At 35.5% G+C, this 25,888-nt stretch overlaps 1 pseudogene; it reads left to right on the forward strand.

The window, feature by feature from the left end:
* The first annotated feature begins 1,790 nt into the window (after nt 1-1,790).
* The window catches only part of LOC150063162 (influenza virus NS1A-binding protein homolog), a 71,928-nt pseudogene continuing 47,830 nt past the window's right edge, over nt 1,791-25,888 (forward strand).

Here is a 25,888-nt window from a genome sequence, read left to right on the forward strand (position 1 = left end):
ACTATGGAATAAAAGAGAATGAGCTATCTTAGCAACAAAATGAATTTACATACTCAGAAAAGTGTATAAAATGTTAAAAAATGTTCTGTAATTCAGTTCTAGTATCTTTGATTGCAGTAATGCTTGTTTGGTTCCTGAACAGGTGGAATTTTCATCAGATTCATTAGCATAAAATATAAAACATATATAAATTATTTGTAAATTTAAAAAATATGCCTTTGAATTTATACTGGCTGAGGACCTAAAGTAGCTCCCTAAACCTCTGGTATTGAACATGTGTGAGGAATACCATGTTTGGATATGATGGACATGTAGTTCATGGACCAAGGGGAAATTCTGACTCTGGCAGACCTGTAGTGTGCCCATGAGGAAGTTGCTGGTGTTGATTCTGCCTCTTCAGTATGTCAACAGAATAAATGGTAGATATTGAAGTTAACTGTGAATGTAATGAGCACTTCAAGGAAAGAAAAGGTGTGTCTGTGAGCAATATGGAAACTTCTTACAAACTTCTATATTTTACAGAAGAACATATAAATGTCTGTGTGGACAATTTAATCATAGCAGTGTCTCACAAATTCATGGTTTTTACTCTAGATTTGGCTGTGATCTTCAGATTTCATTTTGGGTAAATATCTGGTATTGAACAAATGACTATAGTTTCTTCTGGGACTGGATCTTTTCCTTTGGCTTAAGCGTCTCATAAGTCCATGCAAGTTTTAGTACCCTTGTTTGTTTATAATAGAATGTTATTCTATTGTATGTACATGCACACTAGCACATTTTCTCATCATGTAGCTGTTTTTTGATATCTTGGATATTCACTTATCTGGATCATCGCAACTAATGCTAAAATGAACATTGGTGTGTAGAAATTTCTTTGACATCCAGATTTCACTCCTTGAGAAGATGTATCCAGAGAAAGGATCATTGGATTATAAAGTAGTTTTATTTAAAATTGTCCTATTCTTTTAAATGTATCATCGTTAAGTAATTGTACAAATGAATTGTCATTTAACAAAGTAGTTTATGAACACAATCTATCTTAATCAATGTCACCCATTTTGACATTCTTTACTTTTTATTTTAATTTCTATCCCATTTGATAATCTCACCAAGAAGTTAGGAGGATTTCCTGCTCTCCAGAGCTCCCTCCAGTATTCCTTAGCTCTGTCATTCTGTCAGGTAGCTCCTGTTTAAACTAGGCAATATCTCCTCACTGTGATTTTGACTTGGTCGATCATAGATGATGGAGAACATCTTTCCATACACTTCTTCAATCATTTTATACCTTCTATGTAATACTGTGGGGCACGTCACATCAGGAAAATGGGCTCATTTCCTGGTCTTGAGATCCAACCTGCCTGTCACCTGGTCGGGAGGCTTGGCTGTGGTTTGTGATTTAAAGTAAGGCTACTCTAACTCTGGGATTGGCCCAGCCACCCTCTCAGACAGCACCTACCTCCCCCTGCCATGCCCACCTCTATGCTGATAGGCTCCTGCATCCTATACCTACCCATTGTATTTTCCCAATAAAGCAGTTCCTGCCATGATGGATCTCCCTGGTGCGTCTGTCTGTCCTCCTGCAAGGGAGGGCTGGGTGAAGGCGGCCAGTCGGCCCTAACCTTTCTCGGTCTCATCTTAGTCAGGGAGTGTTCTCTTGGGGGTCAGGAGGCAAGAAGGACTAAAAACCCCTGACATTCTGGCGCCCGAACATGGGACACGAAAAGAAGGCTCATTAGAGGCAGAACCATCGGCAAGCCAAGTGACGAGGTAGGGGTCTCCCTAAAAAGATGGGGCAAACTCACACCAAGAAGGACCCGGCGCTCAAAGCGTCTAGATATAAAAGAAGAGTTTTGGAGATTTCAGATCCCCGGGCTGAGAAGGTCTGGGAGGTCTTAACATGCTCCGCGTTAATGGTGGCCAATCTTTTCAATTGGGCCATCTGGGATCGTATGGAGTGCCTGGTGATAAGGAGGAAGATTAACTTGGGAGAGGACCCTCCCCTCAGGGTCTCTCAGACTTTGTCTTCCTTTCAGGCCTGCTTCTATCCTCCTCTGTGTACACAACTCAATCTGGTCTCGGAAAGAGAAAAGGAAAATACAGACTCTGGTAGAAGTTTCAACCTGACTTTGGTAGGATAGAGAGAGGAGGAAGAAGCCACCTTGAGAAGTTCTTTCCCTTCCAGGCTGATTGGTGTCCCCAGGAGGCGTTTGCCTTGCAGTGCTCCACCCCAAACATACTCAGAAATCTCTGCTTTGCTTCATTTGTGTGTCTGTGTGTCTGTAGTTTTTCCCTTTTCAGAGGATTTATTCCATACCTTGGATATATTATTTTTTTCCTTTTCTTTCTTAAAAAATTGATTTTTTATGAGTTTTGATTCAACAGGTCAGATAGGAGTCCACTGCATCAAGATCAGTGTCTTCTCTTCCTCCCCCTCATTCCATCCCATCCATACATTCAAGATATGTAGCTCAACTTCTTATGTAATATATGTCGAATATAATGACTGAATTCGCATGGCTTGGATTTTTCCATTCCCTCAAGGCTGCATAGTTGACACTGATCTTTAATTGATATTTCATAAGCACATTGCCACAAGAAAAGAAACTGATTGTATTCACACTGTCTTCCAGAATTGCATGTCCGATAAATATTAGATTTCAAATAACCATGATGAACTGGTCATCATAAACTCTGAATTTCCTATATCAAGACAGAGTATGTAAAAGTCTTTATGCCAAACATAGCAGAGAATTTTCTTTGGACTAAGTAAATGGTGCTTATATAATTGAGCATCTGAAACAAATATTTAAAATAAGCCTTCCTTCTGAAATGTATTTCTAAGTAAATTGCCTAAGAGAGCAAGCTGGATTATAAAACTTCATATTTAAAGATCACAGGCAAAAGGTAAATTAAGAATTGTTGGTACATACCGCAATCCCTGGTGTTTACATTAACATTCAATGCACTGAAAAGACAAGCGATTCTTAGTAATTCTCTGATACAAAATGAACAGCTTGCTGGGCAATATGCAAAGACTAAAAATTGAAGAACTCTCAAACTCAAACAAAAGATAGTGACTATTTAATTCTGTAACAAATGTAACAAATCACCAAGAAAAAAATTCAGAAGTGAAGTAAAGCCCAGAGAGAAAAAGGATGCATGTTTTTCTTTATATATGGAAGCTAGGTTTAGTTTATAAACTTACAAGTTAATACGATGGATGGAACTAAGTGTACACAAATATACTACCTGATATATAGTACATTCAAGAAAGTCAAAGTCCAACAAAATAAACAACAGGAAGAGGATACTTGAAAGGAGTGAGATGTGGAAAGTAGGAGATGCAGACAAAACTTCAACAAATATCTTAAATAAAATTGATTATTGTGAGGATAGGAGTGGGTTGGGCAGGGATGAATGAGAATGTTAGAGGAGTGACATTGATCAATATGCACTGTGTTGATAAACTACTTTATCAACTCCTTTGTACAATTAAAGATAATAAAAATAGTTGCATTAACATATGTAATCTCAATTAATGCTCAATTAAAGGTATGTTCTTTGGTAAAATGCCTCAGAATCAATTCTCTGTGCTACTATGTAAAATGCTATACCACCCAGACTATTACACAAAAGCATGGCCATGTTTTGGCTGTGAGTGACTTTTAATATGCCCTGTCAGATTGTTTAGTAGAATGCAATGGCAAATTCTTCATCTCCCTGGGGTATTTCCAACACCTGTTTAAGAGTGTTAGCTATACGTAGCCCTTGGACAATGGTGTGCAGAGGTAATGAGCCAATTAATTCTGCACTGAAGTGCTGATCTCAAAGGTGACTCTATGGACAGGGCCACTTTTTCCTTCCTGCTTTTTTAACTTGATCACTTTTGCAAAGATTGATATGGAACATGAGTTCACAATATGTGAAATCAACACCAACAGGTTGGCAAGTGGATTCTTGGATGATAAAAAATATCTCTCACTTCTTTTGTAAAAAAGAGATACACATTGGCTGGGAGTTTGGCTTAGTGGTAAGAGTGCTTGCTTAGCATGCACGAAGACCCAGATTTGATTCCTCGGTACCACATACATAGGAAAAAGCCAGAAGCAGTGCTGTGCCTCAAGTGACAGAGTTCTAGTCTTGAGAAAGCCCAAGGACAGTGCTCAGACCCTGAGCTCAAGACCCAGGACTGGCAAAAAAAAGAGAGAGAGACACATGCTGAATACACAAATGTGTGTGGTACATAATGAAATTTACATTCTGCACTGGTGGTCATCAGAGAAAAAACAAAACAAAACAAAAACTTGTTTTAAGAAAGGGGGGAGAGTTATAATATGACCTAGGCTAAGAAATGCTAGTTGTACTCAACAATGCAACCTTACATCAGTGTAATAAAGCACTGGCTATTGCCTATGAGTTCCAGTACAGTCACTTGCTTGTTAGTATTTTTAATAATGTCAGTGGGGTGAATCAATTCTAGATCAATAAAAATCATTTTTAATAAGAGGGAAAAAATTAAAAAACTGGCTGAGATTTGAGCTTTACTGCTCTGTTCAGAACTAATATTGTGTCTGTCTATATAAGATCACGTTGTAAAGTGTATATCCTCATGACAATAATTACAGCTCATTGCTAACTTTCAATATGGCTGACTTTGTAAACCCAAGTTCTCTGTAGATGACATTTCTGGCATTGAAATATATTCTTGAATGTAAGAATGGTATGCTTGAGAAGGAAATAGATAAAACATAATAGCAACAGCAAAATAAATAAACTTGAAAACTGTTTCTCTTTGGGGATCAGAGTATGGTGATCCTCTCAATCCAGTGGGTCTGACTGCCAATGTGGAACTAAACGGTGATTGTTGAGGAAAAGCCTGAATATATGGGAAAGTTGTCCACTCTTATGCAGAGGCAGCATTCTGTAGTAGATGAATGAGAATAAAGTGGATCTAAGATACCCAATTCCCTCATCATGAATAAAGGGAGCTGCAGGGAGCCCCACACAGGTATGGATTCAGGAAAGATGGGGCAGTGAATGGAAATTGCTTGGTAACTCTGAATGGTCCAAATCTTCAGGAAGAAATAAGCTTATCATCACTATTACTTACAATATATGTACGGAAATAGAATTTTCATCAGCTGGGTGCTGTTGGTTCACGCTTGATTCTAGTTATAATCCTCGGCTGAGATTTGACCATTGTGGTTCTAAACCAGCCTGGGGAGAAAAGTTTGTGATATACTCATTCGCAAACATTATAAAAATCCAGAAGGGGGCATAAGTCTCAAGTGGCAGAGGACTAGGCTCAAATGAAAGAGCTGAGGGTCAGATCTAAGTTTAAGTTTCAGTAGCAACACAAACAATGACAGCAAAAACAACAAATTATATGTGTAGGTTTGGTAGGAATTCTATGTTCAGTGTTTCAAAGAACTCATTCTGTTCTATGAAACCATCACTGATCACACTAAATTTAGGTCCACCTTTAATAAATCATATTAACAACACAAACTTCTGCGTTCTGAAATTCCCTGCCAGTTAATTACAGGTTCAGTATTTGTCTTCCACATTATAAGGTGAAAATTATAAGAAAGAAAAAAAAACTTCTGTGCCTGTTTCTACCAATACTTATAGCATCATGTCTGTAGCATGTACTCAGAAGGTTCTAATCAAGTAAATGACTTCATGAAAATCTTCTATGTGCCTAGATGTACCTGGTTATTTTTTTGTTTTAGAGTGCCAAGTAATTCCTAAATATTCTCTTATTCTTCTCTCCAAATTATTTTCAGACAACCTCAGAACTGTTTTTATTTTCTTAAAAATAATTTTTAATCCAACAATATTTCAAATAGCACATTGTACATTGATGTTAGAAATTACTACTGATATAGTAGAAACCTTGGGCTCTCCTAGCAGAGATTTACAGTAGAAAAAAAACCTAGATACATAAAACCATATAGTATGATTCTAAATGGAAGGACCTCCATTATATAGAAACAAAAGCCATATAATGAATGATTGTTGTCCTTAATGTAGTTATCTCTCATCTCTTTTGTTGTCCCTTGGTTATCTCATATTGTTACAGTATTTCACCTTGTTATCTGATATATTGTATATATGTGTATTTGGTTATTTGAAATTGGATATGGAAGGGGGAAAAACCATATGAGGGGTGGGGTGGAGGGAGGGAAATGGGGACCAAGGTATGAAAAGGTTATCAATGTTTGTGAATTAATGCACCTTCTATCTGGTGACTATAATATAACCCTTCTATTAATTACAATAAACATATATGGAAAAGGAAAAAAAGAAGAAAAAAGAAATTAATACTGATCTACAAAAATAGGATATCATAACCCAGGGATTTTTCTCTGAAGTAATGAATGTGTACATATTAAGATTCAATAAATTTCAGTCTATGGAATATGCTAGCTGTGATCATTAATATAAAATAAAATAATCAGGACATACTAAGCTATGGTTTGAGAGTGTCCCCCAAAAGTCTGCACTGGAATCAATCTAATTCAACATGATGGTGTTAGGAGGTGGGATCTATTGGAAGGAGTTTGGTTCCTGAGAGTGGAGCCCCAATAAATTATTTTATGCCTTTTCCCCTTAAATGGGTGGTTATAAAGTAACTCACACTAAGTTGCACACACATTTGTCCTTCTAGTTTTCATTTTGCCCTTTGAGGAGAGGCTACAAGCTCACAGCAAAATGGAGCTGCCCAAATTTTGACATCACACTTTCCAGAATCATGAACTTATAAACCACTATAATCAGTGTGACAGCAATACTCAAAAGTTAATATGTTGGATGTGAACTTTACAAATTGGGGCAGGAAAGGGACAGAAAAAATGGAAGAAAAAATTGGGGGGTAACAATGTTGGACAAGAAATGTACTTGCTACTTTACATATATAAATGTAATCCCTCTGTACATCAATAAAATTGAAATAACATTTTTAAAGAAAAAAGAAAGAAATCACTGCATCATGTATATGCTGTTATAGAAACAGAAAACATGAGCACTATGATCTTCTTCTAACATTTATTCAATTAAAACTGAAGTAGCCATAGCAACTGGCACATAGATATGTTACCTGATATATTATTTTGATATAAATTTTATATAGATACCTTAGTAGAATCTTTCTTTAACACTTCCTAAAAGAGACTTGGAAACAATTTATATTCCTCTCTAACATATTTATACAAACTAGAGGAAATATTCTCTGTCCTATTTATATTTCTTAAAAAATAATTCCAATGAATTTCTACCACCTTTAAGATTAGTGAGTTCAAAATGAACTCACTGATGATGAACTAATGATGAACTGATCAGAGAGTTACATCAAAAGGGTACCAATGTTTCAGAATTATTAATTTTATAAAGAAGTTGTTTCTCTTTCTTAGAACAACAAAAATGGCGGAGTAGTAACAAAAACAAGTTTCAGAATTATAATGTCACTGAAGAGTTATATCTCTGCTTTGGTATTGGATTTTACCAACTTTATGAAAATTTGATCTGAATAATAAGATGTGTCTAGCTAGCAAATGATTCTTGCTTCTATCCTGCCTTATCTTATATAAAAAGTTTAGCTTTACACCATAACACTAGTATCTAATACACAGATGAATATTTATTGAACATTGGCTGTGAGTTCAATATTCTTCTCATCACCCTGTAACCTCTCATTATACCTGTAACCTTTAAATCATCCTCTGAGGAGTTAGGAAATATACCTATTTGTGTATTATTGGAGTTAAATAATAGGTTCAAACAATGAAGTGTGCATCTTCACATAGCTACAGGTTCAAATGGCACCTCTGTTGGCTTACCTATCTATGTCACTGCAATGGTGGAATGCATTGATTGAAGGCAAACCAGCTTTATAAGAGATATCATTTTATGCCATTTAAAAAGCTGCATGTTCATTTCTCTATGTTATATATTTAATCATTTTTCCTGGAGTCTGATGTATAACTGCAGCTCAGTAAATGTAAACTATGTAAGTGGCAGCAGGAATTTCACAATAATTGCTTCACCTGCCTCCCCCCAGCTCTAGCAGGTACAGTGGAGCAATTATGACTGTGAATCTCCCTCACTGCTTCTTTTTCTTGGGAGAGCACTTAATCATTTTATCACTTATGTAGAGCCTTCTCACTTGCATATAAAACATGTATACAGAGAGCATGTGCAGTATAAGAAAAGAATGATGTGAAACTCTAAAGACACAGTACCTACTAAAATCTTGAGATATCCCCTGATCAAATATCAGTCTGGAATCATCCCAGTAAGTGGTCTATCTGGGTCATCTACAGTAGGCCTGTTTGCTGATGTATCTGTAACTCTGTTATGATCTTTGCTTCTCATATCTTCTCCAAACCTCTCCTTATTCATACACTTGCTCATATGCAGTGGTGATAGGGCCAGGAATTCCAAGCTGATTTTTCCATGGATGTCATCTCACTCATTGATTCAGAAAATGAAAACTTACTCTACAGCATAAGATCATTGAAAGGATATTTTATTTGAATTCCAAAGTCAATTCAGGGGTCATGGCTTAAAGCAACTTAGGAAAATGGCATGAGGCAAATATTTTTTTCTTAAAAATGTCATAGCAAGCTGTCAGAAAGAATGATATTGCCCCATTTGTAAGGAAATGGAAAGTCTTAGAAAAAATCATATTAAGTGAAGTAAGCCAGACTCAAAGGAACATAGGCTCAGTGGTTTCCCTCACTTATTATAATCAGTAGAATCTTTGGGCTCTCCCAGCAGAGATTTACAATAGAGCAAAACCTAGATACATACAGGAATCTGTGTCCAATGCCTATTCACCAACTGCACCTCATCTTGTTCTGCTGCTTTTAGAAAGTTAGCACATTCCCATAGGCAAAGCTTTTCCAGTAGAGGATTAAATACTAAATCTGCTGCACCCCTTAATGTATACTTTCTCTTATCAGCTCAAGTAGACTTGGAAATGCTTTGAACCTTGAATACATTTTAACATTAAGGAAAATTGGATTCAGGCATCACTAAAGGTTGCTGCAGTTTTGAAGCTGAAGAGTACCAGGATATGTGGTTGGGGGTAGAGGGGCGGTGTGGAAGGATTGCCTGGAACATCTTCATTTTCTTCTGTGCCAACAGGACTAGAATATTCTCTTCAGTATTTTATGAGATTTGGTTTATCTCGAATCTGCAGGCATTCATCACCATATGCAAGAGTTTGAAAAGTAATCATATTCAAAAGATGCAGAGCACTCGACATTACTCCCAAGTAGATTAGGGGGAAGCCTCACAGTCTTCTCAGAACAACATCCCCAGTTCAATATATTGAAAAGCAGGTACCAAACATATTTTACAATGTTTACCTCCATTTTACATACATTCATTCCAACCATTAAGTGTAAATTAAACTGTTACTAATGGGAAAAATAAAATTGATCATATAGATGGCAAGTTCCTATTCAGCTCAAATTCCATACGTATTTTGTTCTGTAACATTCGCTGGCAAGTTATCTACCTAGTGGAAAACCAGACAAAAATCTCTGATCCAAATTGATTTCTCCTGTACCTTTAGGGCTGGCAAAGTTTGGTTCTCCTTACTTTGAAACTAAAATTGAAATGGAGACAGGTACTTGTAGCTTATGCTTGTAATCCTAGCTATTGGAGAGGGTGATATCTGAGGATGACTGTGGGGGGTAGGGGAAAGAGAGAAACCAAGTTCCTGAGATGATCTTCTATTAACCATTTAAAAAACAAGAAGGGGAGGTGTGGCTCAAGTGGTAGAGTGCCAGTGTTGAGCTATAAAACAAGCTAAGGTAAAAGGCACTTTGTTCAGGCCTTTACCATGACACACACACACACACACACACACACACACACACACACACACACTCTCTCTCTCTCTCTCTCTGTCTCTTTCTCTCTCTCTCTCTCTCTCTCTCTCTCTCTCTCACACACACACACACACACACACACACACACACACCACAAACACATCAACAATAGCACAATAATTTAAAAATATCTTGAGTAACATCACAATTTAGCTTGGCCTAAAAAATTTTTACATGTATATTTTTGTGGCCATGCTGGGAAATAATCACTGGGTCAGGTAGTTGTTGAATACAACTTTTACCATTTGCATCAGATCCCTCATCTTTCTGTATTGTAATTTAATTTGAATCACTGAATGCACTGAATGATTATATTTCTCAGTCTGAAAGTGCCATAGAATAATATCTGAAGCCTAAGGGAATAAAAATATCAAATTGTATATATATATATTTATACTATATTTCAAAGTTTTCACTTAAAAAGATTCTTAAAATGTGATCCCATATTCATCAAGAATAGTCTTCCTATTTCTTATGTAAAGTCTGAGATTAAAATGTACAGTATGCTCTCTCACAAGCATCTAATCAAAATCATAATTAGAACACAATACTACCTTAAGTTAATTCTTCCTCTAGCATAAATGGCTACTGTATATATTTGACAATGTTTTCCATATTTACTGAGATAGAAAGAGGTAAGGATATGATGGGTTAAGAAGGCAGGGATGCAACAAACACACACACAGAGGTTACTAAAGTGTGTGATTTAAATACTATATTGTTGGTAATAAAACTCAGAAACTGGGGAAAATCTGTACCGATGGTATTTTACTTAAAAATTAATAATACTAAGAAGATTAAAAAATTAACCACTTATCATATACTAGATGCATAGTAGGGAACATATATTCATCTTGTTTAATTTCATAAACAAACTGTTAACATGGAACATACTGTAAATGTGTTATAAATGGGTAGACTATTGGAAGGAGTGGTAGTAAGTAATTTTCCACTGGAAGATTTCACTAAACTTCAGTCTTCATTCTTCTAAACTTTCTGCGCTGCTTCCAGAGTTTGAAGACTTGCTTTACTCTTATAAATCCCACCTTTGTGATATTTAGTTCAGGGTTTCATTGATGCCTTCCCTGTTGCCATCATTTGAGAAGTATTGAATCCAACTCATCAAGACTTGGGATATTATATGTGAATTTAACATTTGTATTGGTCACTGAAAGAAAGAGATTAGCATGGAGATCTGTGGTCTTTTCTGTAGCCTACAGGCACTGAGGATTTGTTATTGGATTTCTGTCCCCCAGGAAGCTCATAAAATGATAAGAAATATTTTCCCAGATGCAAAACAAATGAAAATATTAGCAGTGACCACAAGCCTCAATGTAGGGACTTTTAGGTAAGAGTAAAAACACTGAAACATATTAATGCTGCAGGTTTGAAGAATGGGAGGTTACTGATTGCCCTCAGAGCTGTGGAACTAATTGGCATGAAAATGAGAAATATCCCAGAGCTCTTGACTTCCCCATGCTTGCTTAGGCTACACTCACTTCTGTTCCTTCCCTCTTGAACTACTGATCCCATAACAGTAGGGATATTGGAAACAGGTCTTGGCATCACAAGAATTTATTTAATTTTGATCATGCTGTTGCTGTGCTACTTCCTGATGTATGTACTTCCATCATGATTGTCCAATGTAAACTTTAAACCTGGACAGAGCCTATTGTGTTTGAGAAGTCTGGTGGACACTAAACCATCAAAAATGGCTAAGCACAGCAATCACTTCAATGATGTTCTGGATGCTTGTGTGCAAGCCTGAGCATGTACATGCACAGGTCGCTCATTTCAGCCCTCTCAGATCTTAAAAGTTGAATCTGGATGGCTCTTATTTCACTTTGTTGGTCTCACTTTCCAGTAATCTTATTTTTTCATTTTATTCCTCATCCTACATGCACCTTAAATATTGCTTTTATTCCAGATCTTGCCCTAATATTGAACTCATTGTTTCTTACAAGGAGTAATCCATTTCCATGTCTAGTTTATGTTAAGGAATCTTTGACACCAAGAAGGCTTGCATAGAAATGCCCTTCCTTCTGTTTATCTATCAAATTAACTTTTGTTTCCACTGCTCAACCTTTTATCACACTAGATTATCTAGCTCATCTTTGTAACCAACTTGCAAAATTCTATTAATCTTGCAGTGTGTGACACTAGTGATTATATTGTGTTGTCTTTTTCTTGGGCCAGAGTCAAGATGGGAAAAGCCACATTCGTGTTATATATTTGCCATTTAAGAACAAATGATTTAGACCAAGAAGTCAGTGGAAGGCACTATCATTGACTAAAAAATATCCTTATAATTTCTTCCAGCATTCATTTCCACTGGAACAGCATAGGTAGATTTATATCTACAAGTTTAAACTAACGTGAATGGAATCATTAGCTACATGGCATGTTTCCTTGTGCTCAATATACAGAGATTCATTCACAAATTTCTTAATAACTGATCTAATTTACTTTCAGTTCTATAATATTTTATTGAAAATTATATTTATTTGTCTCTCTGTTCATTTACTTTCCAATCCTGTGACGTGAACTTAAGACATTGGTGCTGACCCTCTTTTTCCTTTCTTTCCTTCTTTCTTTCTTTCTTTTCTTTCTTTCTTTCTTTCTTTCTTTCTTTCTTTCTTTCTTTCTTTCTTTCTTTCTTTCTTCCCTCCCTCCCTCCCTCCCTCCCTCCCTCCCTTCCTTCCTTCCTTCCTTCCTTCCTTCCTTCCTTCCTTCCTTCCTTTCTTCCTTCCTTCCTTTTCTTTCTTTTCTTTTCTTTCTTTCTTCAAGGCTAGCACTCTATCATATGAACTGCAGCTCCACTTCTGGTTTTTGGCCATTATTTAGAGGAAAGAATCATGGTATTTTATACCAGGGCTGACTTTGAACCACGATCCTCAGATCTCAGCCTCCTGAATAGCTAGGATTACAAGCATTAGTTACCAGTGCCTGGCTATAAATATGTATATATATTTATATTTAATTATATTTAATTTGATAATTTTATTATTGTTAAGAATTGTATTCACTTCCATATTTGAGGTATTATAGAAAGGATTACTGTAGCCAGTTTCCTACACATGGTAATCCTGTTTTCCTACACATTTTCCTTCACATGCTTCGAATGTTCTGGTAATCCCTGTGGACAGGTACGCCAAGTTTATCATAGGTGGCCATAGATTTTGAATAGTTTCAGCTTCTGTGGGCATACTCTATTTGTATTGTTTATGCTGTCCCTTAAGCCCTCACATTTGTGTTTTATCAATAATGCTATCATGGTGGTTACAATAATATCACCAGAGAAAAATATGAATAGCAGAATTTGCCATTTGGTATTCTTACTGTATGAACATGTGCTATCAGAGTATTTTTTTTTTTAATAAACCTTTTATCTTTGTGTATTTTCTTGGTAACAGGTTTTTTTTCAATTTTATTAAAGTATGAAGAGAATTTACCTAAACAAAAATGTTTTAAGATTTAGAAATTACAGAGAACATAGTCAAGTTTCCTTCAAAATAATTATTTAGACCATGGAGTAGTTAGATGGGAGACAGCCTTGAATTATACATGACCATTGATACTGCACAAAATAGCATAAAGTATATGATGGTTCACTAAGGCTAAGAGGAATTTGAGATCTTCTCTTGTTTCAAGATACATATACAAATTAATTCAACACATGGAAGCAATTCAGTCCTCAGTGTAACAAATGCCCTTTCTTGTCATTTTAGGATTTACTCAGGATTTACCTCAATAATGAGGTTTCTAGGTTATGTTAGCTTGCAAATACTATTTGCATGCTCATCAAATAGAGTGTCAGTATCATGTATACAAGAAGATACAGCCGGTGGCATTGCTGTTGATTTCCCATGGCCACATTGGACTTTCCACAGTCATCTTATGCCTGGTCTAATTTACAGTAAAATAACAATATCTTTAAGATATGAATGAGAAAGCACAATAATACCAGGCAAAAAGTTAGAAATGAAAATAAACCTAACTATAAACTTTGTTGTGACAATACAAGCAATATAAGACAAGGTAAACTTTCACAGACATGTGCGCATTTTGGTATTTAATTTCAGTTACATAGTGAATTTTCATCAAAAAATTGATGTTTCTTGAAAAATGTCATATTTTCATACAAAGTACAATGCTACTTCAAAAATTTTACAAAGAAAAGAGCCCGTTAATCAATGATGATTAAATTAGGCTTTAGTCACATTAGTAAAGAATAGCATAGGATTAGAGGAAAAATGTTAGAAAAAATAAGAATAAAATTTGTCTTACTTGAATCTCAAAAATTTTTGACATTACTTTAAACTCTAGTTCCTCAAAATTTCAAGTTAATGGATACGTGTCAAAATGCATTCGAGACTTCAGTTTTGGGTTGTTAAAGACAAAAGAATTTGGAAATTAACCAGATTATGTTATTTAATGAAGTGTTTTCTCTTGACTTGTAGCAGCAAAGCCGCATGTAAACATGCATCCTGGTGTTCACAAGAAAGATATAAAGATGTTTTGAAATGGCACATTAAATGTCTTTTAAAGGCTCTATTTAGTGTATCATTAAGTTTTAACTTAATATTTATTCCTTAATGATGCTGTAACTCATTAAATTTTTAGAAATGAGATAATAGTCAACCACCTATCCATTCACTGGATGTTGTGTATTGCTGGTTACACTGCAGTAATCCTATAGATAAAAATGAAATGAAGTAAAAGATCTAGAACCCTAGCCTCGTGAGATTTTATTCTAATGAAAAAACTTAGCTGGTATAAAAATTCAACAAGTGATTACTATACTAGAATGACATGATTTGCATTGTTAAAACAACAATAGGAGGAATTGTAGGAAAAAAGAATTGTGAGCAGACTTTCACTGCCAAGTAACAAGGTGGTGAAAAGGGAGTTTTAGACTCTAAATGTAATGCTAGGAATTCCTTAGGTCAGGGCCAGTCACTTTCTCCTATATGACAATTAAAAAGACAGGTTAAAGAGCTTAGGAAGGAGAATTTTTCACAGTATGAGCCTTCTATGGGAGATAGAGAGCACTTCAGCCTATCATCTGCCATCTTTGAGGAAGAGTCATGAGCTTTAGGTTTTAGAAACAAGGAACAGGACACAGGGAAAATATTTGCACAATGATTAAACAATTCCAGACTCAGGTGTGTCTTGATTCATCACTCCCTGTGTCAGTGTTGGTATCTGGATAGGTCCAGGAAAAGTTGTAATTACTCCGTCACTGGAGGGAAGTGGAAACAAGTCAGCCAATGCTGACAGGGAACTGAGCTTTACCTTGTGTCTTTCTTTCAGTTTATGCTTTTGTTCAAGGTGATAAGAAAGAATTTTTGTCTGAGGGACCATTGTCCTTTCCTTGTGTCATAGATACTTATGGGGACCCGCCTGTCCTTCTTGAATGCCAAGGTGATTTTAAAATCAGTACGAGGATGCAGATTTGTGAGAGTAGAATCTGGATGCCCAACTCTTATGCTGCTGGTAGGTATTTCACGGGCGGGGGGGGGGGGAAGGGGGGAGAGGGAGGGCAGAAAAGCAAATGTTAGTATCTCTTGTAGTGGGAACAGAATTTCCCAAACTTTTGGCTATAAATTAATTGCAAACATATGTTGAAATGTCTTCCTGGAAGAAGAAGAAAAAAACCTGTGTGCTACATTCTAGGACAAGTGCTGTGGAATACAAGGAGAGGTGGATAGAGGAGAGGAGGCTCGAATTACAAGATGGCATGCTAATCTCAACCAAGTTTACATTCTCCAACAAAATGCATTTCAGGGGCCAGGAGTTTGGCCTAGTGGGAGAGTGCTTGCCTAGCATGCATGAAGACCCAGGTTAGATTCCTCGGTAACACATACATAGAAAAAAAGATGGAAGTGGTGCTGAGGCTCAAGTGGTAGAGCTCTAGCCTTGAGAATATCCAAGGACAGAGGTCAGGCCTTGAGCTCCATCCCAGGACTGGCAAAAAAATGCATTTCATGAGCCCCACATTTTACAAAACAAGGAAAACACAGACTTCTGAAAACCGATTCCTCCATAGAAATTACATGAACACAAAGGTCAACAATTTCAGAACTTGAAAATTAACTGAAGCTTGCAATAATCAGAAGAAAAAATTACTCAGGTAAAATGTTGGAATCTTGATAAGAATAATGAGTGTTGCAGCACGCCAATTTTCCATAGATGTCTGGTCCCAAAGCCTTAAGAAAAGCCATGAAAGCACAGCTTCCATGAAAATCAGCAATACCATGACACCACAACAAGCCTCTCCCAGGGAACTGTCATTAGATGACCCATCTTCAAGTTCCCTAGAATCTCCTAATGAAAAATTTCCCCCCACATGATTCAAAAGTCATTCATTGCAACTTTTCATCTCAGTGATTGTTTAAATAGTGGCAGTTGTTATATAAGGAAGGCATCTGATGCAACAATAATGCTTAGAGGCTAACTAGGAAGCTGATCAAAAAAGAAAGCACTCTACCACTAGGCCAAACTCATGGCCCCAAGGTCCCTCCACTTCTGAGAGAGAATTATGAAAATGGGAATTTTCAGTTGGTCATGATTGATAAGCAAAGGGATGCTAAATATAGACTGAGATATCGAAGATCTTCAGATCTTGAGATCTTTGAGAAAAAAATATGTGTGGATGCATAGACAGACAGACAGGTGGATGGATGGATTAGATGGATATTTATGTTTATTATACATAGACTTCCTGACCCAGACATTATCTTAGATCCAGGAGGTGGATCTATGCATAGTAATTTTGCACAAATCATCTTATAAATACTCCAACTCCAAAGCCAAAGCTATTGTTTTTTTGCCCTAGAGACAACCTACTTTCTTTCAGTATATTGAAAACATATATGTAACAGATACTTTAAATGTTTTGCTGAAATGAATTTAAGTACAACAAGAAGAAAACCTGGATCTCTCTTTTCCTATTTGTGTTTACTGTTCTTCTAATCTCTTTCTTCCCCCCACAATCACTTTGTGTTTCCCTGGGGTTTCTGGAAAAAAAGAATTGATCTATAACATCTTTCTGACAGAGAACTAAATTCAATTTCTACAAAACAGATGATAATGTTACCCTCTAGGACAATTCATCAAGAATCAATAGTACTTATAAGCAGAATTAATATTTCAGCTATCAGATAAATCAAAATATATGAAACAATGCTTGACAAAATATAAGGGAAAAATAACTGTGGCAGTTGGAGACTTCCATATTTCTTTCTCTAATATAGAGGACTGCTAGGAAGATTATCAAATATAGAAGATCTAAAAATAATATCTAACAACCAGACTTACCACAATACACAACAGCAGAACAAACTTTGAACTCATGTACAGAAGGAAAATTCTGCTAAAAAGGCCATATACTTATCAAAGAGGCAAATTTCATTAAATTAAAAATATTAAAATGCACAAAATATATTCTCTAAATTCGGTTTATAAATCACAAGTATAAAATATGGAGATCCATAAATATGCAGGAATTAACACACTAGGAATTATAAAATAGATATAATAAAACTAATAGTGTAAAGTAGAATATATTTTATATAGATTCAAAGGAACAATGTAGCATATGGACATCCACAGATGTACACAAATACACACACACATACACACACACACATACACACACACACACACACACACACACTCACCGGATATCCTGAAAGAGTGATTCAAGAAAAATCTAGTTGTATTAATGGCTATGCCACAAAATAAAAGAGCAATTATTGAAACTGCTATCTGATATAAAAGATTAAATGAAGATAGAAATGAATTTTATAACTTGGGGGAGGGAGTTTTACAGGGGGGCACAATGTACATTAACTATGTTCCACAAGAAATGTGCTCATTACTTTACTTATGTAACTGTAACCCTTATGACTTCATCCTTACAATAAAATGAAATTTAAAAATAAAAGATAAAATAACAAAATAAAGGAAAAGAGTGAGAGAAAGGAGTGAGAAAGAAAGAAAAATAAAGAAAGACAAAGAGGGACAACAAAAAGAAAAAAGAAAGGAAAGGAGGGAGGGAGAGTGGGAGGAGGGAAGGAAGGGGGAGGGAGAGAGGGAAAAAGGGAGGGAGGAAGGGAAAGAAAATGATGGGTCATGCCTATAATTTTAACTAAGCAATCGGGTGGTTTCTGAGGATTTCTGTTCAAAGCCCACCAAAGCAGCCAAATTTGGGAGACATTTATCACCAATTAACCACAAAAATCCTGAAAGTGGAGACGTATCTAAAGTAGTAGAGTATCTGCTTTGAATGAGAAAAGCTAAAGGACAGTGTCCAGGCCCAGTGTTCAAAATGAAGCACTGGCACACTCACACACACACACACACACACACACACACACACACACACACACACACACAAATATACACAAAGAATTATAATTCTCAAGCTGTGAAATAGAATAAACTTGGAAAATACAAATGACCCAAGTAAATGGAAAGATATTTCATCTTAATCAATAGAAAGACACTATTTTTGAAATGACAGTGTCTTACCAAATACTGTAGGATTCAAGTTCTATTGTAGTATGACATGATATGTGTATAGAAATGGAGATGTTAATCCTTAAACTGATAGGAAACTCAGAAAAAAATTCTTAAAAAAGAAAAAAAGGTATGCTTTCTATTTCAGAATATATTATGAACACATATAAACACCTTATGAATTAATGAACTGCTCTATAGGACACTAGAGTGTTATTGGAAAGCTGTGTGTATGAATAATATACAAGTAAGACTCCTTAATATTTTTATATTAATGGAAAACTGGATTTACATAAAGAAGCCAATGCAGTACAGGTATATAGAGTACTTTATTATTTTTTACTAGTCGTGGGCTTGAGTTCAGGGCCTGAGCACTGTCCTTAGACTTTCTCAAGGCTAGAGCTCTACCACTCAAACCTGGGTCTTTGTGCATGCAAGGCAAGCACTCTGCCACTAGGCCAAATTCCCGGCCCCTACTTTTTGAAAATGATACTGGATCAGTTAATATCAATATGCAAAAAGAAGTTGACTTCTTTTTAATACCAAAAATTTAAATGGAGATCCATAGCACCACATGTTGAAACATAAATTATAAAACCCTTAGAGAAAATCTCAGTATAGATCTCTATGACTTGTTTAGGCAATGATTTCTCAGATATGATTTTGACATTTTAAGCAAGAAAAATAGATCTGAGGAGTAAATTTTTATAAAGGCTAAAATGTTTTGTATTTTAGAAGAGGCAATAATAATATAAGGATAACACATCGTGAGTGAATATTTTGGAGAATGGGTTTAATTATATATTTCTATGAAGAAGATAAGCCACTGAGCAATAAGTTCATGAAATAGACAAACTAAGCTATTAGTTATTGTTCTTTTATCAAACCACAGTAACAAAACACTATAAATAATAAGACTTTTTTTTTTGCCAGTCCTGGGCTTGAGCTCAGGGCCTGAGCACTGTCCTTGGACTTTCTCAAGGCTAGAACTCTACCACTTGAGCCTCAGCACCACTTCCGGCTTTTTCTATATATATGGTGCCAAGGAATCGAACCCAGGTCTTTGTGCATGCTAGGCAAGCACTTTAACCACTAGGCCAAATTCCCGGCCCCTAAATAATAAGACTTTTATAACTGATGACTGAAATAGGGAAAGTCAGTCAATAACAAGAAATGTTTAAACTGTGAGGAAACTGAAATCTCCATATATTGGAATCAAGAATGCAATGCGACTATAGAATTGAATAAACATTGTACATGAAGAATTAAAACATGCTTCCTCATAAATATACCATGTTCTATGGTTATTCCATGATTATTTTTCAGTAACTTCCATAACTATCCACCAAGGGTAAATAATGTATAATTATGTAATGAAATATTATTCTCATAATGAAATAGAATAAAATATATGTTACACATTGAATGAAACTTTTAAACACTATGCTAAGTGAAAAGAACCAATCAGAAACTTCTTCCTGTTAATATAAATCTGAGCATATAAAACGTACAAGATATGAAAATCTAGAGACATTAACTCTGTCCTTACTAAGGCTGATAGAAATTGGTGACAGAGGTTGATAGCTCTTAGATGCCAAGTTTTCCTATAAGATTACAAAATATTCTAGTACATGATTTTTGGTGACTGTTATGCACATTTCTAGAATCCCAAAGAACACTCTATTGTACCCTTCCAGAGAAAACATTCCAGGAGTTTGGAGTAATGGTAGAGTGCTTGCCTAGCATGCACAAAGATCAGGGTTTGATTCCTCAGTGCCACAAAGAAAAAGGTTGGAAGTGGTGCTGTTGCTCAAGTAGTAGAGTGCTAGCCTTGAGAAAGCCCAAGGACAGTGCCCAGGCCATGAGTTCAGGGACCAGGACTGGCAAAACAAACAAACAGACAAACAAAAACAACAAAAAAGGAAGCCAAAACAAAATTTTTATTTTACTTCAAAATTTATTTATTTATCTTGTAATGTATAGAGAGGTTACAGTTACATTCACCAGATAGTGGGTGCATTTCTTCTCACACATTGATACCCATTCTTATGTTTTGGTCCTCGTTTCCCTCTCCCCATCCCCTCCTCTCATCCTTTTCCCCCCTTCCCTCTCCTATATCAAATAAACAAATAATTTTATTTACAATATACCAGGTAACAAAGTCAGATACAGTAACAATATGAAATTAAACAAAGGGCAACAACAGAGAAGAGTAACAACATAGTACATTAAGAACAACAATCACACAAGATAAAGCTCTTGTTTCCATATCCCAGAGATCTTTTCATTTAGCCTCATCCTATATGACATTATGTATCTAGATTTGCACTATTGTAATTCTCTGTTAGGATTGTCCTAGATTTGTACTAATTATTACAAATGAGGGAAAGCATTGAGCCTATATTACTCTGGGTCTGGCTTACTTCACTTAATATGATTTTTTCCAAGTCTCCATTTCTTTGGAAATGGGGCAATATCATTCTTTCTGATGGCAGCATAGAATTCCAATTCGTTATAAATACCACACCTTGTTGAACTAATCATCTACTGAGGGGCATCTGGGTTGGTTCCATGTCTCTACTATGGTAAATAATGCAGTAATAAACATCATTGTGCTAGTGGATTTAGTATGTCCTTGTTTCTGGATGATTGGGTAAATGCCAAGTAGTGGAATTGCTGGATCATAGGGGAGCTCTATATTTAGTCTTTTGAGGAATTGCCATACTGCTTTCCACAGTGGTTGAATGAGTTTACACTCCCACAGTGTAGTAGTGATCCCTCCTGGCCACATCCCCACCAACATCTGTTGTTATTAAATTTATTGATCATGGCCATTCTAACTGGAGTGAGGTGGAATCACAAGTGGTTCTGGCCAAACTGGTTAAGCACTTGCAGAAAACCAAAGTTGGATCCCTCTATGTCACCCTGAACCAGGATTAATTCCAAATGGATCAAAGACCTCAAGGGCAAAGCAGACACCCTGAAAACTTTACAAGAAGGAATAGGAGATGCACTAGGTCTCCTTGGCATAGGTTGAAACTTTCTTAATAAAGACCCAGAAACTCATATAACTCTTCTATTAATTACAATAAAAATATATGAAAAAAGAAAAAAAACTTAAAAATGCATATCATTTAACAAGTGTATTGTTTATCATTTTTCTTTAAATACTCATATCTATGTAACCTCTTTAGATCATGACTTACTTTAAAAACGTAAACTATGAGTTAATCATCTCTTAGCAACTTACAATTTTTCTTTTATTCTAAATGTTAAATAAATTTTTGTTGGTCTATTGCAGTAAAAAGAAAAAGAAAGTTTGGACAAATGGGACTGCATTAAACTCCAGAGCTTCTGTATAGCAAAGCACACAGCTAGCAAGTTAAAATAGAAAGCCCATGGAGTGGGAGAAGATTCTTACTAACCATACAACAGACCTAAAATGTATCTACAGCTCAAAAAATTGAATCGCTCCAAAACAAATGTTCAAAGAAACAACCATCCCATTAAAAGATGGACCAGGGGATGGGAGTTTGACCTAATGGTAAAATGCTTGCCTAGCATGCATGAAGACCCGGGTTGGCTTCCCGGGTATCACATACATAGGAAAAATGCCAGAAGTGGTGCTGAGGCTCAAGTGGAAGAACTTCAGTCCTGAAAAAGTCCAAGGACAGTGCTCAGGCCCTAGGCTTAAGCCCCAGACTGGCAAAAAAAAAAAAGGCCTAAGGCTTAATGAGAGAGTTCTTTGAGGAGGAAATAAGAATGGTCTATAGACACATGAAGAAATGCTCGACATCTCTGGCCATAAAAGAAATGCAAGTCATTAATTACTTCACAATTTTTATAGGATTGGGATTATGTCTTAATATACAAATGGAAAGCAAAGAGATCAAATGAAGATTATATTTCCTTGAATCTTATTGGCTTTCCATAAAAAGAATGCTTATGTATAGTAACCAGATTGTTCTTTCAGAGCTCTGAGTATGAAATAATAACAATGTGAAAAATAAACAATGAATTGTAGTCAGCAATTTAAAATTTGCTTCATGTGAAATCTCTAGCAAGCATCACAATGTGTGTGATTCATTAAAAGCAATTCTGTCTGTTTCATCTACCAAACCTTCAGATTGGGCAGGAGTTGAGGAAGAAATAAATCTTTATATTTGGAATTATAGAAGGAGTGGGCAAGAAGCTTAAATGACTTTTTGACACTACCAAAAGCATTAATATCTACAAACTGAACTAACACCAAAATATCTTTCTCTTTCTAGAACATCAGTGGAGAATAAATATGAATTTATTATCACTGGAGCAATCTGACCAGTTGACAGTACTGAGAAATGATTGTCCCTATTGTTAAAATTTACTGAAAAAATCCTACCTTCTAACAGTTTAGTAATGCTAGTATAAAAATAATAAATTTGGGATGACATTTCTGATTTATTGTCATAGGGAAGAATTTCGTTTTTATGATATAGTTTGTGAGTCTCTTGGTCAAAGACCAATTTTCATATTTTACACTTCAATGTTTGGCTAAGCTATGTAATTGGTATTTTCTTACCCTAGATTATAAACTTTCATGCTAATATGTCATATGCTTCCTGCAGAGATATTTTCCAAGCTGTGAAAGAATTCATTTCTCTGTAGTGCACAAATATATTTTCATAGCAAGGTATTTCATGGTATTAAAATGTGCTAATTTGTGTTTGAGTTGTGTTTCTTTTATTGTGCACAGAAGTTTGAAGAAAATGATCTCCTGAAAGCTTTCTTTTGGAGAAAATTTCCTAACATCAAATAAGGAACATTAATACAAATTGCACCTAGTGATTTCACATATAGTTGAGTAAATGCACTAATATCTGCATATATAAGAAGCTGTATTATATTTGAAGGGATAATGAGAAAAGAATATTACTGAGCATATAGATTCATTTTAAATATATTTTCATTAAGATGCCTCACATACATTGATGTTTAGGCTGGCTCAGAACTAGTGTCCTATCATTCAATGATTTAGTGTTCTATTGACCAGAGGCACAGCAAGGTATACAGTAATCCTTCAGTATTCAAGTTCTTTTAGGGCTTCTGTTACAAAGCAAACACGTAATCATAAAAGAAAGATGATGGTAATATTATAACTTATTTTAAAACTGAGAACACATTTACATATCTTGTGTTTTGGTGGATTGTTATAATTCCTCTTGCTTTAGTTATTTTTAATTCAGCCTTTTATGGCTCTTATGCATACTGTGGGTGTCTTGGGCAGCATAATCTGTAGATGAGGGGGAATCATTGAAATAATTTCAGTTTTAATGTCAGGTTTGATATTTGAACATCAGAAGATCATACAAGGGGTTCAGAATACATCCACTACTTCTTGATCAGAGTCACATCTCCTATCAATCTCCTGAATCCAATTTGTTTCTTCTCTCAGATTCATGGGTACACTTTCCACTGTCTTTAGCATTTGGTATTTTGGCTATATTTGTCTCTCTTTCCTGTTTTTATTAATCTATAATCCTACTGCTAGGATGATAAATAATCCCCATATAATCTCATCTCAACTTTGTGGTTTTTCTTTTTTTTTCTTTTCCTTTCCTTTTCTTTTCTTTTTTTTAAATTTTTTTAGTCAGTCCTAGGGAGTGAACTCAGGGCCTGAGCTTGGGCTTTCCACAGGTTAGTGCTTTACCATTTGAGCAACAGCACCACTTCTGGATTTTCTATGTATGTGATACTGAGGAATTGAACAAGCATCTTCATGCATGCTAGGCAAGCACTCGGCCCAAAGTCTCGGCCCGTGATATTCATTTTCTAAACTGTTAAATGTTCAAAAGTTTTACTCCATTGACTTCCATACCTCCATATATATATACATATATATATATGTATGTAAATACATATGCATACATATATGCATTTATAATATATATATATGTTCCTTTGTGTGTTTACAAGAAAGGATACATTTGTAAATGTGATGCATATAAGGGAAAAAAACACTTGTCCTTCTGGACCTGGGTTTCTTTACTAAGTATCATATTTTCCAGATCTATCTTTTCCCTGCAAATGGCATAATTTCATTATTCTTAATGGCTGAATAAATTTACATGGGTGTATACACATACATGAATATAAAAATATTCATATTTTGTACACATAAATACATATATCTATATCAGATTTTGTATTCATTTATTCACTGTGGGACATCTGGGCTCTTTCCATATCTTAGCTATTGTGAACTGAGTCGTAATGAACATGGGTGTACAGGTGGTGAGGGTTTTCATATGGTGTACTCAGCATTATATAAACAAGAACATATTTGCTGGCACAGGGAGATCATTGGACTGAAATGTTATACTGCTTCTAAGTAGTAGTCCAATTCATATTTGACAGCTATTTGTAAAGTAAAGCTAATATAAAGAGTCTACATTCAAGCCCTAACATAATATGCTTCTCACCACCTGGCGGACTAATTCCATTAATTGATATATGATTCAGATTGCCAAAAAGCATGTAGTTCACTTTTGACTCCGAAGATGTCAAGTTTCTGTTTATTATGAAATTCCCTTGGAGAAACTTATTGGAGACAGGCTTTCATATCATAATCATTTCAGCAATAACTACAGATCTACTTTGCAGATTTTTCATTTGATGGGTGATATAAGGACCGAAATTTATTGGAAAGTTTATTGAATTTCCTAGATGATGAATTCAATTCACTGGCTCATGATTCAAAGCAATGTTGGAGGCAGGCAGTGTTACTATGTCTCTGCCAACTATCACTCAGAAATTCTTAACTATTTGCAAGAAGAAAACTGCAATGAACTGAAGATCCTGCTTCAGTTCTTCTCAGTGCCCTTAATTTCCTAATGATCTAAGTAGGATTTAATCCTATTTATCAATTTCCTTCCTGTGTCTTTTCTACTTGTGTACCCTCAAAAATGTATTTTAATATATTCTTCACTACCAAAACTCTATTACTCTGGTTACATGAGTGATATTTAAGATAAATCTACATTTAAATATAAAAATAGCAAGAATGATTACAGACATATTAAATAAAGATAGAAAATTAACTAATACAACATATTAAATTCAGTTCATTGCAGTTATAAAATGAGCAATTCTTGTAGTCCTCAGACACCCTTCAATCATGGATGCCAGACTAGAAAGGAGGGGAGACCTGTCAATCAGAAATAACAATGCTATGATCTGAGAGTTAACATAAATTATGAGTGTGTATAACATAGGAGACTGGGAACCACTAAATGAAATGTTACATATCTCAGAATAGACTGTAGAACATGAATGTGCTCATTTTAAGAAAATGATACAATTTTAAACTGGTAAGATATGCAGATAGCTGAGTAGACCAGAACTCAATGTTGCATATAGACAGAAACATCACATGTGACTCATAACTATGAAGAAATAAATGCATCCATCCCAAAGCACATTCA

Source organism: Megascapheus bottae, chromosome 5, assembly GCF_031878675.1.
Source record: "Megascapheus bottae isolate mThoBot1 chromosome 5, mThoBot2.hap1, whole genome shotgun sequence".
NCBI lineage: Eukaryota > Metazoa > Chordata > Mammalia > Rodentia > Geomyidae > Megascapheus > Megascapheus bottae.